Source organism: Microcebus murinus, unplaced genomic scaffold (assembly GCF_040939455.1).
Source record: "Microcebus murinus isolate Inina unplaced genomic scaffold, M.murinus_Inina_mat1.0 scaf006_hap2_Mmur4.0, whole genome shotgun sequence".
Classification (NCBI taxonomy): Eukaryota; Metazoa; Chordata; class Mammalia; order Primates; family Cheirogaleidae; genus Microcebus; species Microcebus murinus.
Window position 1 is genome coordinate 832,647 of NW_027438952.1, and position 11,901 is coordinate 844,547.

The 11,901-nt window shown below is 64.5% G+C and overlaps 4 pseudogenes; all 4 read right to left on the bottom strand.

Moving 5' to 3' along the window:
* Positions 1–395: 395 nt before the first annotated feature.
* On the bottom strand, positions 396–514 carry LOC142866581 (uncharacterized; annotated as a pseudogene).
* A 3,572-nt stretch (positions 515–4,086) lies between these two features.
* On the bottom strand, positions 4,087–4,205 carry LOC142866582 (uncharacterized; annotated as a pseudogene).
* A 3,562-nt stretch (positions 4,206–7,767) lies between these two features.
* LOC142866583 (uncharacterized) lies at positions 7,768–7,886 on the bottom strand (annotated as a pseudogene).
* Positions 7,887–11,438: 3,552 nt separating this feature from the next.
* On the bottom strand, positions 11,439–11,557 carry LOC142866594 (uncharacterized; annotated as a pseudogene).
* Positions 11,558–11,901: the final 344 nt, after the last annotated feature.

The following is an 11,901-nucleotide window of genomic DNA, read 5'->3' on the forward strand; positions in this document are numbered from 1 at the left end:
ATCCCCCAACCTCCAGTGCCACCACCAGAGATTCCTACGTGTAGCCCATAGAACCCCAAAAGCAACGGGACGAGTTCTGGTCACATACTCGCTCAAAGTGACATCCTGGAATCCTTCCGGAACTCCCTCCCCTCTCAGACTCTCCAGGTTTCCTCCAGCGTGTCGTTTCCCACAGACCAGACCTTTGGACTGAGACCGGACAGTCCAGATGGCACGCATGCTGCCCCGCGGCGGCGGTGTCCCGGCTTGGGACAAGAGGAGGCCCCACGGTGCGGGCTGGGGCGGCAGGCACCGCGGCGGGCGCTGAGGGTGGGGGTGATCCGCCGGACCGCCGCCCCGCCGCGCTCCCGGCAAGGGGACAGAGCAACAGGCAAAAAAAAAAAAAAAAAAAAAAAAGCCTAGGGCACCCGGGATTCCCAGGCGGTCTCCCATCCAAGTACTAACCAGGCCCGACGCTGCTTAGCTTCGGAGATCAGACGAGACGGGGCGCGTTCGGGGTGGTGTGGCCCTAGACCGCGGAGGGCGCCCCTGCCCCGCTCAAGAGGCCAGCCTCACTGCGCTTCCCCGCGATAGCGCTGACCCGCGCCGGGCCTGTGCAGTTGGCCGACCCGGTCGGGCGGACTCCGGAGGACTGAGGTGAGGGACGGGGCGGGGTGGGGTGGGGTGGGGGGCTGTCTACACAAACACACACACACACACACACACACACACACACACACACACACACACACAGACACGATGCGCCTCCACGGCTGGACCCGCCAAGGTGGAGACCTTCCAGCCCCCCTCCTCTCCTCACCTCGCCTCCTTCACCTACCCGCCCCCACCCCCAGCGCGCCGCCGCTGACTGCGCACGCGCGCTCACCCTTTGACCCCAGCCAGGGGCCGCCCTCCCGCACAACCCCTGTCAGCTGCGCCCCCGCCCTGTGGGTGGGCGGGCTGCCGCCTATTCCCCAGGGCCAGGGCTGGGGCACAGCGCATGGGGGAGGGGAGCGAGTGTAGGGGCGTCTCTCGGGATGTGTCCCATGGCTGGGGTGGGGCGGGGTGGTTTGGGGGGCGCTGAAGAAATCAGTCCCCTCCATCTCCTACCTCTGGAAAACCCCCAAGCCCTTGGAGAACTGCCGGCACCGCTCCCGTGGGGGCCGGGACCCTGCTCCGTGTCCTCCTGTGGCCCAGTCCAAGGGGCCTGGGCCTGGCCCGGGGCTGGATTGGACCCCAACCACCCTCGGGTGTGGACTTGCTAAAAGCCGGCGATTAGATATTGGATTCGAGCTTCCTTGAGGTCATTTCACTAATGAGTGCACCGGAAAGAGTTTCCTAATCCATCTGTGAGGGTGGCAACTGAAAGAGAATTTTAAAGCTGACAGAATAGGCGAGGAAAGGCATAGGAGATTTCCACACCCAGTAAGGCAGACTTTCCCGAAATGGAAGAAAGAAACGAGCAAACAGAGACACCGGTAGCCCGCCCGGATCAGAGTCGGCTCCTTAGAGAAAGCACCCTGACCAGGTTCACCCGTGGGTGGGTGGCGAGCCAGTGGCATTCAGAAGCGCGAGGCCCGCAGTCTGTGCAGAAGACACCTGCACTCGGGTGTGTGTGGCGGCACGATTCCCAAGCAGCTCCAAATGGTAATCCAAAGAGAAGCCAGGGAGTTCCCAAGGCCCCAGGTGTCCTCAGCCCACGACTGGCTGCTGTGGGAATGCGAAGCCCGGCTCCTTGTCTCAGAGCGGGACAACCAGGAGGTGTGACGACGTACACCCCGGGGTTCCCAGGAGGATCAGGCTGAAGCTGGTACTTGGCCTGAAAATGTCCCCTCGCATGGGCACCCCCTTCCGCTTCCGGCTCCTCTGCTCCCGGTGCCCCTCCATCCAGGGGCCAGACTTTAAGAAGTCACCCGCAGGAGAATCCTGGTCCCAAAGGAGCCTTCTGGGGGACCCGTGCTGAGAGAGGTTGTGGGCATGGCCCGCTGGGGCTCTGCCCGGCCCAGGGCTGGGAGATGCCACCTCCCAGCTCCGGGTCCCTGCAGGAAGCGTTGGCAAGCACAGGGCCAGTCCCCCAAAGGCCCAGGTGCAGGGAGCCCAGGCCAAGCAGCCTGTGGAAGAAGCCACATGCCGTGCCACCCCGGGAACACGACTGCAGGTCGCGGCCCCTCCCGCCTCCTCCCCGACATGGCGCAGGGCTCAGAGACACCTGAGACGCTGCTACCAAAGTCCCAAGGGCATCGGTTGCTCCTCCAAAGCACCCGAGCAGACCGCGTTGTCCAGCCAGCCCCTGGGCCTCCCTGGGGTGCCCAGCACAAAAGTGCAGACAACCCCCGGACTCGCAATATCAGTTTGAGGATGTTCCTGCCATTCTAAGGACCCGCAGGCCAGCTGGGCCTTCAGGCAGGACAGAGAGCCCCGGAATCCGACGTGGAGAGCTGCGTGGACGTCCCCATCAGGAGGCGGTCCCCACCTCCGAGGCTCTCCCCTTGCGGGGAGCGGCAGCCCCAGGGCCTCAGGGAAGACACCAGGCTGGGCCCCCGCGGCACAGCGGGGCACGTCCCCGTCCCCGGCAGGCAGGCGACTTAGCGATGCCTGCGCCAGACTGCTGCGGCCGCCCTGCTGCCGGGTTCCTGGAGGGCTTCCTGGAAGCAGCGTCCACACCAAGCCCCTGGAAGGCCCAGGCGACGGAGGAGCCGGTCAGGCAGGGGCCGAGGACGGTGACGGGCGGGGAGGAGCGTGTCAGGCAGGGGCCGAGGACGGTGACAGGCCGGGCGGGAAGGAGCCGGTCAGGCGGGGGCCCAGGACAGTGACGGGCCTGGCCGGGGAGGAGCGAGTCAGGCAGTGGCCCAGGTGGTGGGCCGGGCGGAGAGGAGCCTGTCAGGCAGGGGCAGAGGACGGTGACGGTGACGGTGACGGTGACGGGCCGGGGCGGGAAGGGGCCGGTCAGGCAGGGGCAGGGGCCGAGGACAGTGACGGGCCTGGCGGGGGAGGAGCGCGTCAGGCAGGGGCAGAGGAGACGGGCTGGGTAAGGGGTAGGGTGACAGTTAGGGCACAATTCACAATCGCAAAGATGTGGAAGCGACCCGAGTGCCCATCCATCCAGGAGTGCATTAGTAACATGTGGCGCGTGGACACCACGGAGTGCCATTCGGCTGTGAGGAGCAGCGGTGAGGGGGCGCCTCTCGTGTTCTCCTGGCCAGAGCTGGAACCCGTTCCAGTAGGCCAGGTGTCCCAAGAACGGACACACGAGCACCACGTGCGCGCGCTCACCGGCAAATTGGTAGGAACGGATGGACACCTAAGTGGACAGCGAGGAATCACCTTCATCGGGTGGGTGTCGGGCGGGCGTGGGGAGGGGGTGGGCATACACATCCATTAGGGAGGGGGTGGGTGCGCACCGACTGGGGGATGGGCGCACTTGAAGCTCTGACCCGAGGGGGGAGGCGGGGAAAGAGCAATGCACCCGACCTGAACATTGGTACCCCCACAATACGCTGGGAGAGAATGAGAAATAAATAAGGAGACAGGGGGGAGGGGGGCACGGGCAACACATGTCACCTCAATACTTGTACTCCCATCATCTGCTAGAAAGGAGAGAGAAAAGAAAATGCAATAATAGAGATAAGAGACACTTTCTAAGAACATGAATCCGAAAAGAAAAGTAAAAGGAGGCCTGTCGAGCAGGTCTGGGTGTGACTCCGGATCCCCCAACCTCCAGTGCCACCACCAGAGATTCCTACGTGTAGCCCATAGAACCCCAAAAGCAACGGGACGAGTTCTGGTCACATACTCGCTCAAAGTGACATCCTGGAATCCTTCCGGAACTCCCTCCCCTCTCAGACTCTCCAGGTTTCCTCCAGCGTGTCGTTTCCCACAGACCAGACCTTTGGACTGAGACCGGACAGTCCAGATGGCACGCATGCTGCCCCGCGGCGGCGGTGTCCCGGCTTGGGACAAGAGGAGGCCCCACGGTGCGGGCTGGGGCGGCAGGCACCGCGGCGGGCGCTGAGGGTGGGGGTGATCCGCCGGACCGCCGCCCCGCCGCGCTCCCGGCAAGGGGACAGAGCAACAGGCAAAAAAAAAAAAAAAAAAAAAAAAAAAAAAAGCCTAGGGCACCCGGGATTCCCAGGCGGTCTCCCATCCAAGTACTAACCAGGCCCGACGCTGCTTAGCTTCGGAGATCAGACGAGACGGGGCGCGTTCGGGGTGGTGTGGCCCTAGACCGCGGAGGGCGCCCCTGCCCCGCTCAAGAGGCCAGCCTCACTGCGCTTCCCCGCGATAGCGCTGACCCACGCCGGGCCTGTGCAGTTGGCCGACCCGGTCGGGCGGACTCCGGAGGACTGAGGTGAGGGACGGGGCGGGGTGGGGTGGGGTGGGGGGCTGTCTACACACACACACACACACACACACACACACACACACACACACACAGACACGATGCGCCTCCACGGCTGGACCCGCCAAGGTGGAGACCTTCCAGCCCCCCTCCTCTCCTCACCTCGCCTCCTTCACCTACCCGCCCCCACCCCCAGCGCGCCGCCGCTGACTGCGCACGCGCGCTCACCCTTTGACCCCAGCCAGGGGCCGCCCTCCCGCACAACCCCTGTCAGCTGCGCCCCCGCCCTGTGGGTGGGCGGGCTGCCGCCTATTCCCCAGGGCCAGGGCTGGGGCACAGCGCATGGGGGAGGGGAGCGAGTGTAGGGGCGTCTCTCGGGATGTGTCCCATGGCTGGGGTGGGGCGGGGTGGTTTGGGGGGCGCTGAAGAAATCAGTCCCCTCCATCTCCTACCTCTGGAAAACCCCCAAGCCCTTGGAGAACTGCCGGCACCGCTCCCGTGGGGGCCGGGACCCTGCTCCGTGTCCTCCTGTGGCCCAGTCCAAGGGGCCTGGGCCTGGCCCGGGGCTGGATTGGACCCCAACCACCCTCGGGTGTGGACTTGCTAAAAGCCGGCGATTAGATATTGGATTCGAGCTTCCTTGAGGTCATTTCACTAATGAGTGCACCGGAAAGAGTTTCCTAATCCATCTGTGAGGGTGGCAACTGAAAGAGAATTTTAAAGCTGACAGAATAGGCGAGGAAAGGCATAGGAGATTTCCACACCCAGTAAGGCAGACTTTCCCGAAATGGAAGAAAGAAACGAGCAAACAGAGACACCGGTAGCCCGCCCGGATCAGAGTCGGCTCCTTAGAGAAAGCACCCTGACCAGGTTCACCCGTGGGTGGGTGGCGAGCCAGTGGCATTCAGAAGCGCGAGGCCCGCAGTCTGTGCAGAAGACACCTGCACTCGGGTGTGTGTGGCGGCACGATTCCCAAGCAGCTCCAAATGGTAATCCAAAGAGAAGCCAGGGAGTTCCCAAGGCCCCAGGTGTCCTCAGCCCACGACTGGCTGCTGTGGGAATGCGAAGCCCGGCTCCTTGTCTCAGAGCGGGACAACCAGGAGGTGTGACGACGTACACCCCGGGGTTCCCAGGAGGATCAGGCTGAAGCTGGTACTTGGCCTGAAAATGTCCCCTCGCATGGGCACCCCCTTCCGCTTCCGGCTCCTCTGCTCCCGGTGCCCCTCCATCCAGGGGCCAGACTTTAAGAAGTCACCCGCAGGAGAATCCTGGTCCCAAAGGAGCCTTCTGGGGGACCCGTGCTGAGAGAGGTTGTGGGCATGGCCCGCTGGGGCTCTGCCCGGCCCAGGGCTGGGAGATGCCACCTCCCAGCTCCGGGTCCCTGCAGGAAGCGTTGGCAAGCACAGGGCCAGTCCCCCAAAGGCCCAGGTGCAGGGAGCCCAGGCCAAGCAGCCTGTGGAAGAAGCCACATGCCGTGCCACCCCGGGAACACGACTGCAGGTCGCGGCCCCTCCCGCCTCCTCCCCGACATGGCGCAGGGCTCAGAGACACCTGAGACGCTGCTACCAAAGTCCCAAGGGCATCGGTTGCTCCTCCAAAGCACCCGAGCAGACCGCGTTGTCCAGCCAGCCCCTGGGCCTCCCTGGGGTGCCCAGCACAAAAGTGCAGACAACCCCCGGACTCGCAATATCAGTTTGAGGATGTTCCTGCCATTCTAAGGACCCGCAGGCCAGCTGGGCCTTCAGGCAGGACAGAGAGCCCCGGAATCCGACGTGGAGAGCTGCGTGGACGTCCCCATCAGGAGGCGGTCCCCACCTCCGAGGCTCTCCCCTTGCGGGGAGCGGCAGCCCCAGGGCCTCAGGGAAGACACCAGGCTGGGCCCCCGCGGCACAGCGGGGCACGTCCCCGTCCCCGGCAGGCAGGCGACTTAGCGATGCCTGCGCCAGACTGCTGCGGCCGCCCTGCTGCCGGGTTCCTGGAGGGCTTCCTGGAAGCAGCGTCCACACCAAGCCCCTGGAAGGCCCAGGCGACGGAGGAGCCGGTCAGGCAGGGGCCGAGGACGGTGACGGGCGGGGAGGAGCGTGTCAGGCAGGGGCCGAGGACGGTGACAGGCCGGGCGGGAAGGAGCCGGTCAGGCGGGGGCCCAGGACAGTGACGGGCCTGGCCGGGGAGGAGCGAGTCAGGCAGTGGCCCAGGTGGTGGGCCGGGCGGAGAGGAGCCTGTCAGGCAGGGGCAGAGGACGGTGACGGTGACGGTGACGGTGACGGGCCGGGGCGGGAAGGGGCCGGTCAGGCAGGGGCAGGGGCCGAGGACAGTGACGGGCCTGGCGGGGGAGGAGCGCGTCAGGCAGGGGCAGAGGAGACGGGCTGGGTAAGGGGTAGGGTGACAGTTAGGGCACAATTCACAATCGCAAAGATGTGGAAGCGACCCGAGTGCCCATCCATCCAGGAGTGCATTAGTAACATGTGGCGCGTGGACACCACGGAGTGCCATTCGGCTGTGAGGAGCAGCGGTGAGGGGGCGCCTCTCGTGTTCTCCTGGCCAGAGCTGGAACCCGTTCCAGTAGGCCAGGTGTCCCAAGAACGGACACACGAGCACCACGTGCGCGCGCTCACCGGCAAATTGGTAGGAACGGATGGACACCTAAGTGGACAGCGAGGAATCACCTTCATCGGGTGGGTGTCGGGCGGGCGTGGGGAGGGGGTGGGCATACACATCCATTAGGGAGGGGGTGGGTGCGCACCGACTGGGGGATGGGCGCACTTGAAGCTCTGACCCGAGGGGGGAGGCGGGGAAAGAGCAATGCACCCGACCTGAACATTGGTACCCCCACAATACGCTGGGAGAGAATGAGAAATAAATAAGGAGACAGGGGGGAGGGGGGCACGGGCAACACATGTCACCTCAATACTTGTACTCCCATCATCTGCTAGAAAGGAGAGAGAAAAGAAAATGCAATAATAGAGATAAGAGACACTTTCTAAGAACATGAATCCGAAAAGAAAAGTAAAAGGAGGCCTGTCGAGCAGGTCTGGGTGTGACTCCGGATCCCCCAACCTCCAGTGCCACCACCAGAGATTCCTACGTGTAGCCCATAGAACCCCAAAAGCAACGGGACGAGTTCTGGTCACATACTCGCTCAAAGTGACATCCTGGAATCCTTCCGGAACTCCCTCCCCTCTCAGACTCTCCAGGTTTCCTCCAGCGTGTCGTTTCCCACAGACCAGACCTTTGGACTGAGACCGGACAGTCCAGATGGCACGCATGCTGCCCCGCGGCGGCGGTGTCCCGGCTTGGGACAAGAGGAGGCCCCACGGTGCGGGCTGGGGCGGCAGGCACCGCGGCGGGCGCTGAGGGTGGGGGTGATCCGCCGGACCGCCGCCCCGCCGCGCTCCGGGCAAGGGGACAGAGCAACAGGCAAAAAAAAAAAAAAAAAAAAAAAAAAAAAAAGCCTAGGGCACCCGGGATTCCCAGGCGGTCTCCCATCCAAGTACTAACCAGGCCCGACGCTGCTTAGCTTCGGAGATCAGACGAGACGGGGCGCGTTCGGGGTGGTGTGGCCCTAGACCGCGGAGGGCGCCCCTGCCCCGCTCAAGAGGCCAGCCTCACTGCGCTTCCCCGCGATAGCGCTGACCCGCGCCGGGCCTGTGCAGTTGGCCGACCCGGTCGGGCGGACTCCGGAGGACTGAGGTGAGGGACGGGGCGGGGTGGGGTGGGGTGGGGGGCTGTCTACACACACACACACACACACACACACACACACACACACACACACAGACACGATGCGCCTCCACGGCTGGACCCGCCAAGGTGGAGACCTTCCAGCCCCCCTCCTCTCCTCACCTCGCCTCCTTCACCTACCCGCCCCCACCCCCAGCGCGCCGCCGCTGACTGCGCACGCGCGCTCACCCTTTGACCCCAGCCAGGGGCCGCCCTCCCGCACAACCCCTGTCAGCTGCGCCCCCGCCCTGTGGGTGGGCGGGCTGCCGCCTATTCCCCAGGGCCAGGGCTGGGGCACAGCGCATGGGGGAGGGGAGCGAGTGTAGGGGCGTCTCTCGGGATGTGTCCCATGGCTGGGGTGGGGCGGGGTGGTTTGGGGGGCGCTGAAGAAATCAGTCCCCTCCATCTCCTACCTCTGGAAAACCCCCAAGCCCTTGGAGAACTGCCGGCACCGCTCCCGTGGGGGCCGGGACCCTGCTCCGTGTCCTCCTGTGGCCCAGTCCAAGGGGCCTGGGCCTGGCCCGGGGCTGGATTGGACCCCAACCACCCTCGGGTGTGGACTTGCTAAAAGCCGGCGATTAGATATTGGATTCGAGCTTCCTTGAGGTCATTTCACTAATGAGTGCACCGGAAAGAGTTTCCTAATCCATCTGTGAGGGTGGCAACTGAAAGAGAATTTTAAAGCTGACAGAATAGGCGAGGAAAGGCATAGGAGATTTCCACACCCAGTAAGGCAGACTTTCCCGAAATGGAAGAAAGAAACGAGCAAACAGAGACACCGGTAGCCCGCCCGGATCAGAGTCGGCTCCTTAGAGAAAGCACCCTGACCAGGTTCACCCGTGGGTGGGTGGCGAGCCAGTGGCATTCAGAAGCGCGAGGCCCGCAGTCTGTGCAGAAGACACCTGCACTCGGGTGTGTGTGGCGGCACGATTCCCAAGCAGCTCCAAATGGTAATCCAAAGAGAAGCCAGGGAGTTCCCAAGGCCCCAGGTGTCCTCAGCCCACGACTGGCTGCTGTGGGAATGCGAAGCCCGGCTCCTTGTCTCAGAGCGGGACAACCAGGAGGTGTGACGACGTACACCCCGGGGTTCCCAGGAGGATCAGGCTGAAGCTGGTACTTGGCCTGAAAATGTCCCCTCGCATGGGCACCCCCTTCCGCTTCCGGCTCCTCTGCTCCCGGTGCCCCTCCATCCAGGGGCCAGACTTTAAGAAGTCACCCGCAGGAGAATCCTGGTCCCAAAGGAGCCTTCTGGGGGACCCGTGCTGAGAGAGGTTGTGGGCATGGCCCGCTGGGGCTCTGCCCGGCCCAGGGCTGGGAGATGCCACCTCCCAGCTCCGGGTCCCTGCAGGAAGCGTTGGCAAGCACAGGGCCAGTCCCCCAAAGGCCCAGGTGCAGGGAGCCCAGGCCAAGCAGCCTGTGGAAGAAGCCACATGCCGTGCCACCCCGGGAACACGACTGCAGGTCGCGGCCCCTCCCGCCTCCTCCCCGACATGGCGCAGGGCTCAGAGACACCTGAGACGCTGCTACCAAAGTCCCAAGGGCATCGGTTGCTCCTCCAAAGCACCCGAGCAGACCGCGTTGTCCAGCCAGCCCCTGGGCCTCCCTGGGGTGCCCAGCACAAAAGTGCAGACAACCCCCGGACTCGCAATATCAGTTTGAGGATGTTCCTGCCATTCTAAGGACCCGCAGGCCAGCTGGGCCTTCAGGCAGGACAGAGAGCCCCGGAATCCGACGTGGAGAGCTGCGTGGACGTCCCCATCAGGAGGCGGTCCCCACCTCCGAGGCTCTCCCCTTGCGGGGAGCGGCAGCCCCAGGGCCTCAGGGAAGACACCAGGCTGGGCCCCCGCGGCACAGCGGGGCACGTCCCCGTCCCCGGCAGGCAGGCGACTTAGCGATGCCTGCGCCAGACTGCTGCGGCCGCCCTGCTGCCGGGTTCCTGGAGGGCTTCCTGGAAGCAGCGTCCACACCAAGCCCCTGGAAGGCCCAGGCGACGGAGGAGCCGGTCAGGCAGGGGCCGAGGACGGTGACGGGCGGGGAGGAGCGTGTCAGGCAGGGGCCGAGGACGGTGACAGGCCGGGCGGGAAGGAGCCGGTCAGGCGGGGGCCCAGGACAGTGACGGGCCTGGCCGGGGAGGAGCGAGTCAGGCAGTGGCCCAGGTGGTGGGCCGGGCGGAGAGGAGCCTGTCAGGCAGGGGCAGAGGACGGTGACGGTGACGGTGACGGTGACGGGCCGGGGCGGGAAGGGGCCGGTCAGGCAGGGGCAGGGGCCGAGGACAGTGACGGGCCTGGCGGGGGAGGAGCGCGTCAGGCAGGGGCAGAGGAGACGGGCTGGGTAAGGGGTAGGGTGACAGTTAGGGCACAATTCACAATCGCAAAGATGTGGAAGCGACCCGAGTGCCCATCCATCCAGGAGTGCATTAGTAACATGTGGCGCGTGGACACCACGGAGTGCCATTCGGCTGTGAGGAGCAGCGGTGAGGGGGCGCCTCTCGTGTTCTCCTGGCCAGAGCTGGAACCCGTTCCAGTAGGCCAGGTGTCCCAAGAACGGACACACGAGCACCACGTGCGCGCGCTCACCGGCAAATTGGTAGGAACGGATGGACACCTAAGTGGACAGCGAGGAATCACCTTCATCGGGTGGGTGTCGGGCGGGCGTGGGGAGGGGGTGGGCATACACATCCATTAGGGAGGGGGTGGGTGCGCACCGACTGGGGGATGGGCGCACTTGAAGCTCTGACCCGAGGGGGGAGGCGGGGAAAGAGCAATGCACCCGACCTGAACATTGGTACCCCCACAATACGCTGGGAGAGAATGAGAAATAAATAAGGAGACAGGGGGGAGGGGGGCACGGGCAACACATGTCACCTCAATACTTGTACTCCCATCATCTGCTAGAAAGGAGAGAGAAAAGAAAATGCAATAATAGAGATAAGAGACACTTTCTAAGAACATGAATCCGAAAAGAAAAGTAAAAGGAGGCCTGTCGAGCAGGTCTGGGTGTGACTCCGGATCCCCCAACCTCCAGTGCCACCACCAGAGATTCCTACGTGTAGCCCATAGAACCCCAAAAGCAACGGGACGAGTTCTGGTCACATACTCGCTCAAAGTGACATCCTGGAATCCTTCCGGAACTCCCTCCCCTCTCAGACTCTCCAGGTTTCCTCCAGCGTGTCGTTTCCCACAGACCAGACCTTTGGACTGAGACCGGACAGTCCAGATGGCACGCATGCTGCCCCGCGGCGGCGGTGTCCCGGCTTGGGACAAGAGGAGGCCCCACGGTGCGGGCTGGGGCGGCAGGCACCGCGGCGGGCGCTGAGGGTGGGGGTGATCCGCCGGACCGCCGCCCCGCCGCGCTCCCGGCAAGGGGACAGAGCAACAGGCAAAAAAAAAAAAAAAAAAAAAGCCTAAGGCACCCGGGATTCCCAGGCGGTCTCCCATCCAAGTACTAACCAGGCCCGACGCTGCTTAGCTTCGGAGATCAGACGAGACGGGGCGCGTTCGGGGTGGTGTGGCCCTAGACCGCGGAGGGCGCCCCTGCCCCGCTCAAGAGGCCAGCCTCACTGCGCTTCCCCGCGATAGCGCTGACCCGCGCCGGGCCTGTGCAGTTGGCCGACCCGGTCGGGCGGACTCCGGAGGACTGAGGTGAGGGACGGGGCGGGGTGGGGTGGGGTGGGGGGCTGTCTACACACACACACACACACACACACACACACACACACACACAAACACACACACACACAGACACGATGCGCCTCCACGGCTGGACCCGCCAAGGTGGAGACCTTCCAGCCCCCCTCCTCTCCTCACCTCGCCTCCTTCACCTACCCGCCCCCACCCCCAGCGCGCCGCCGCTGACTGCGCACG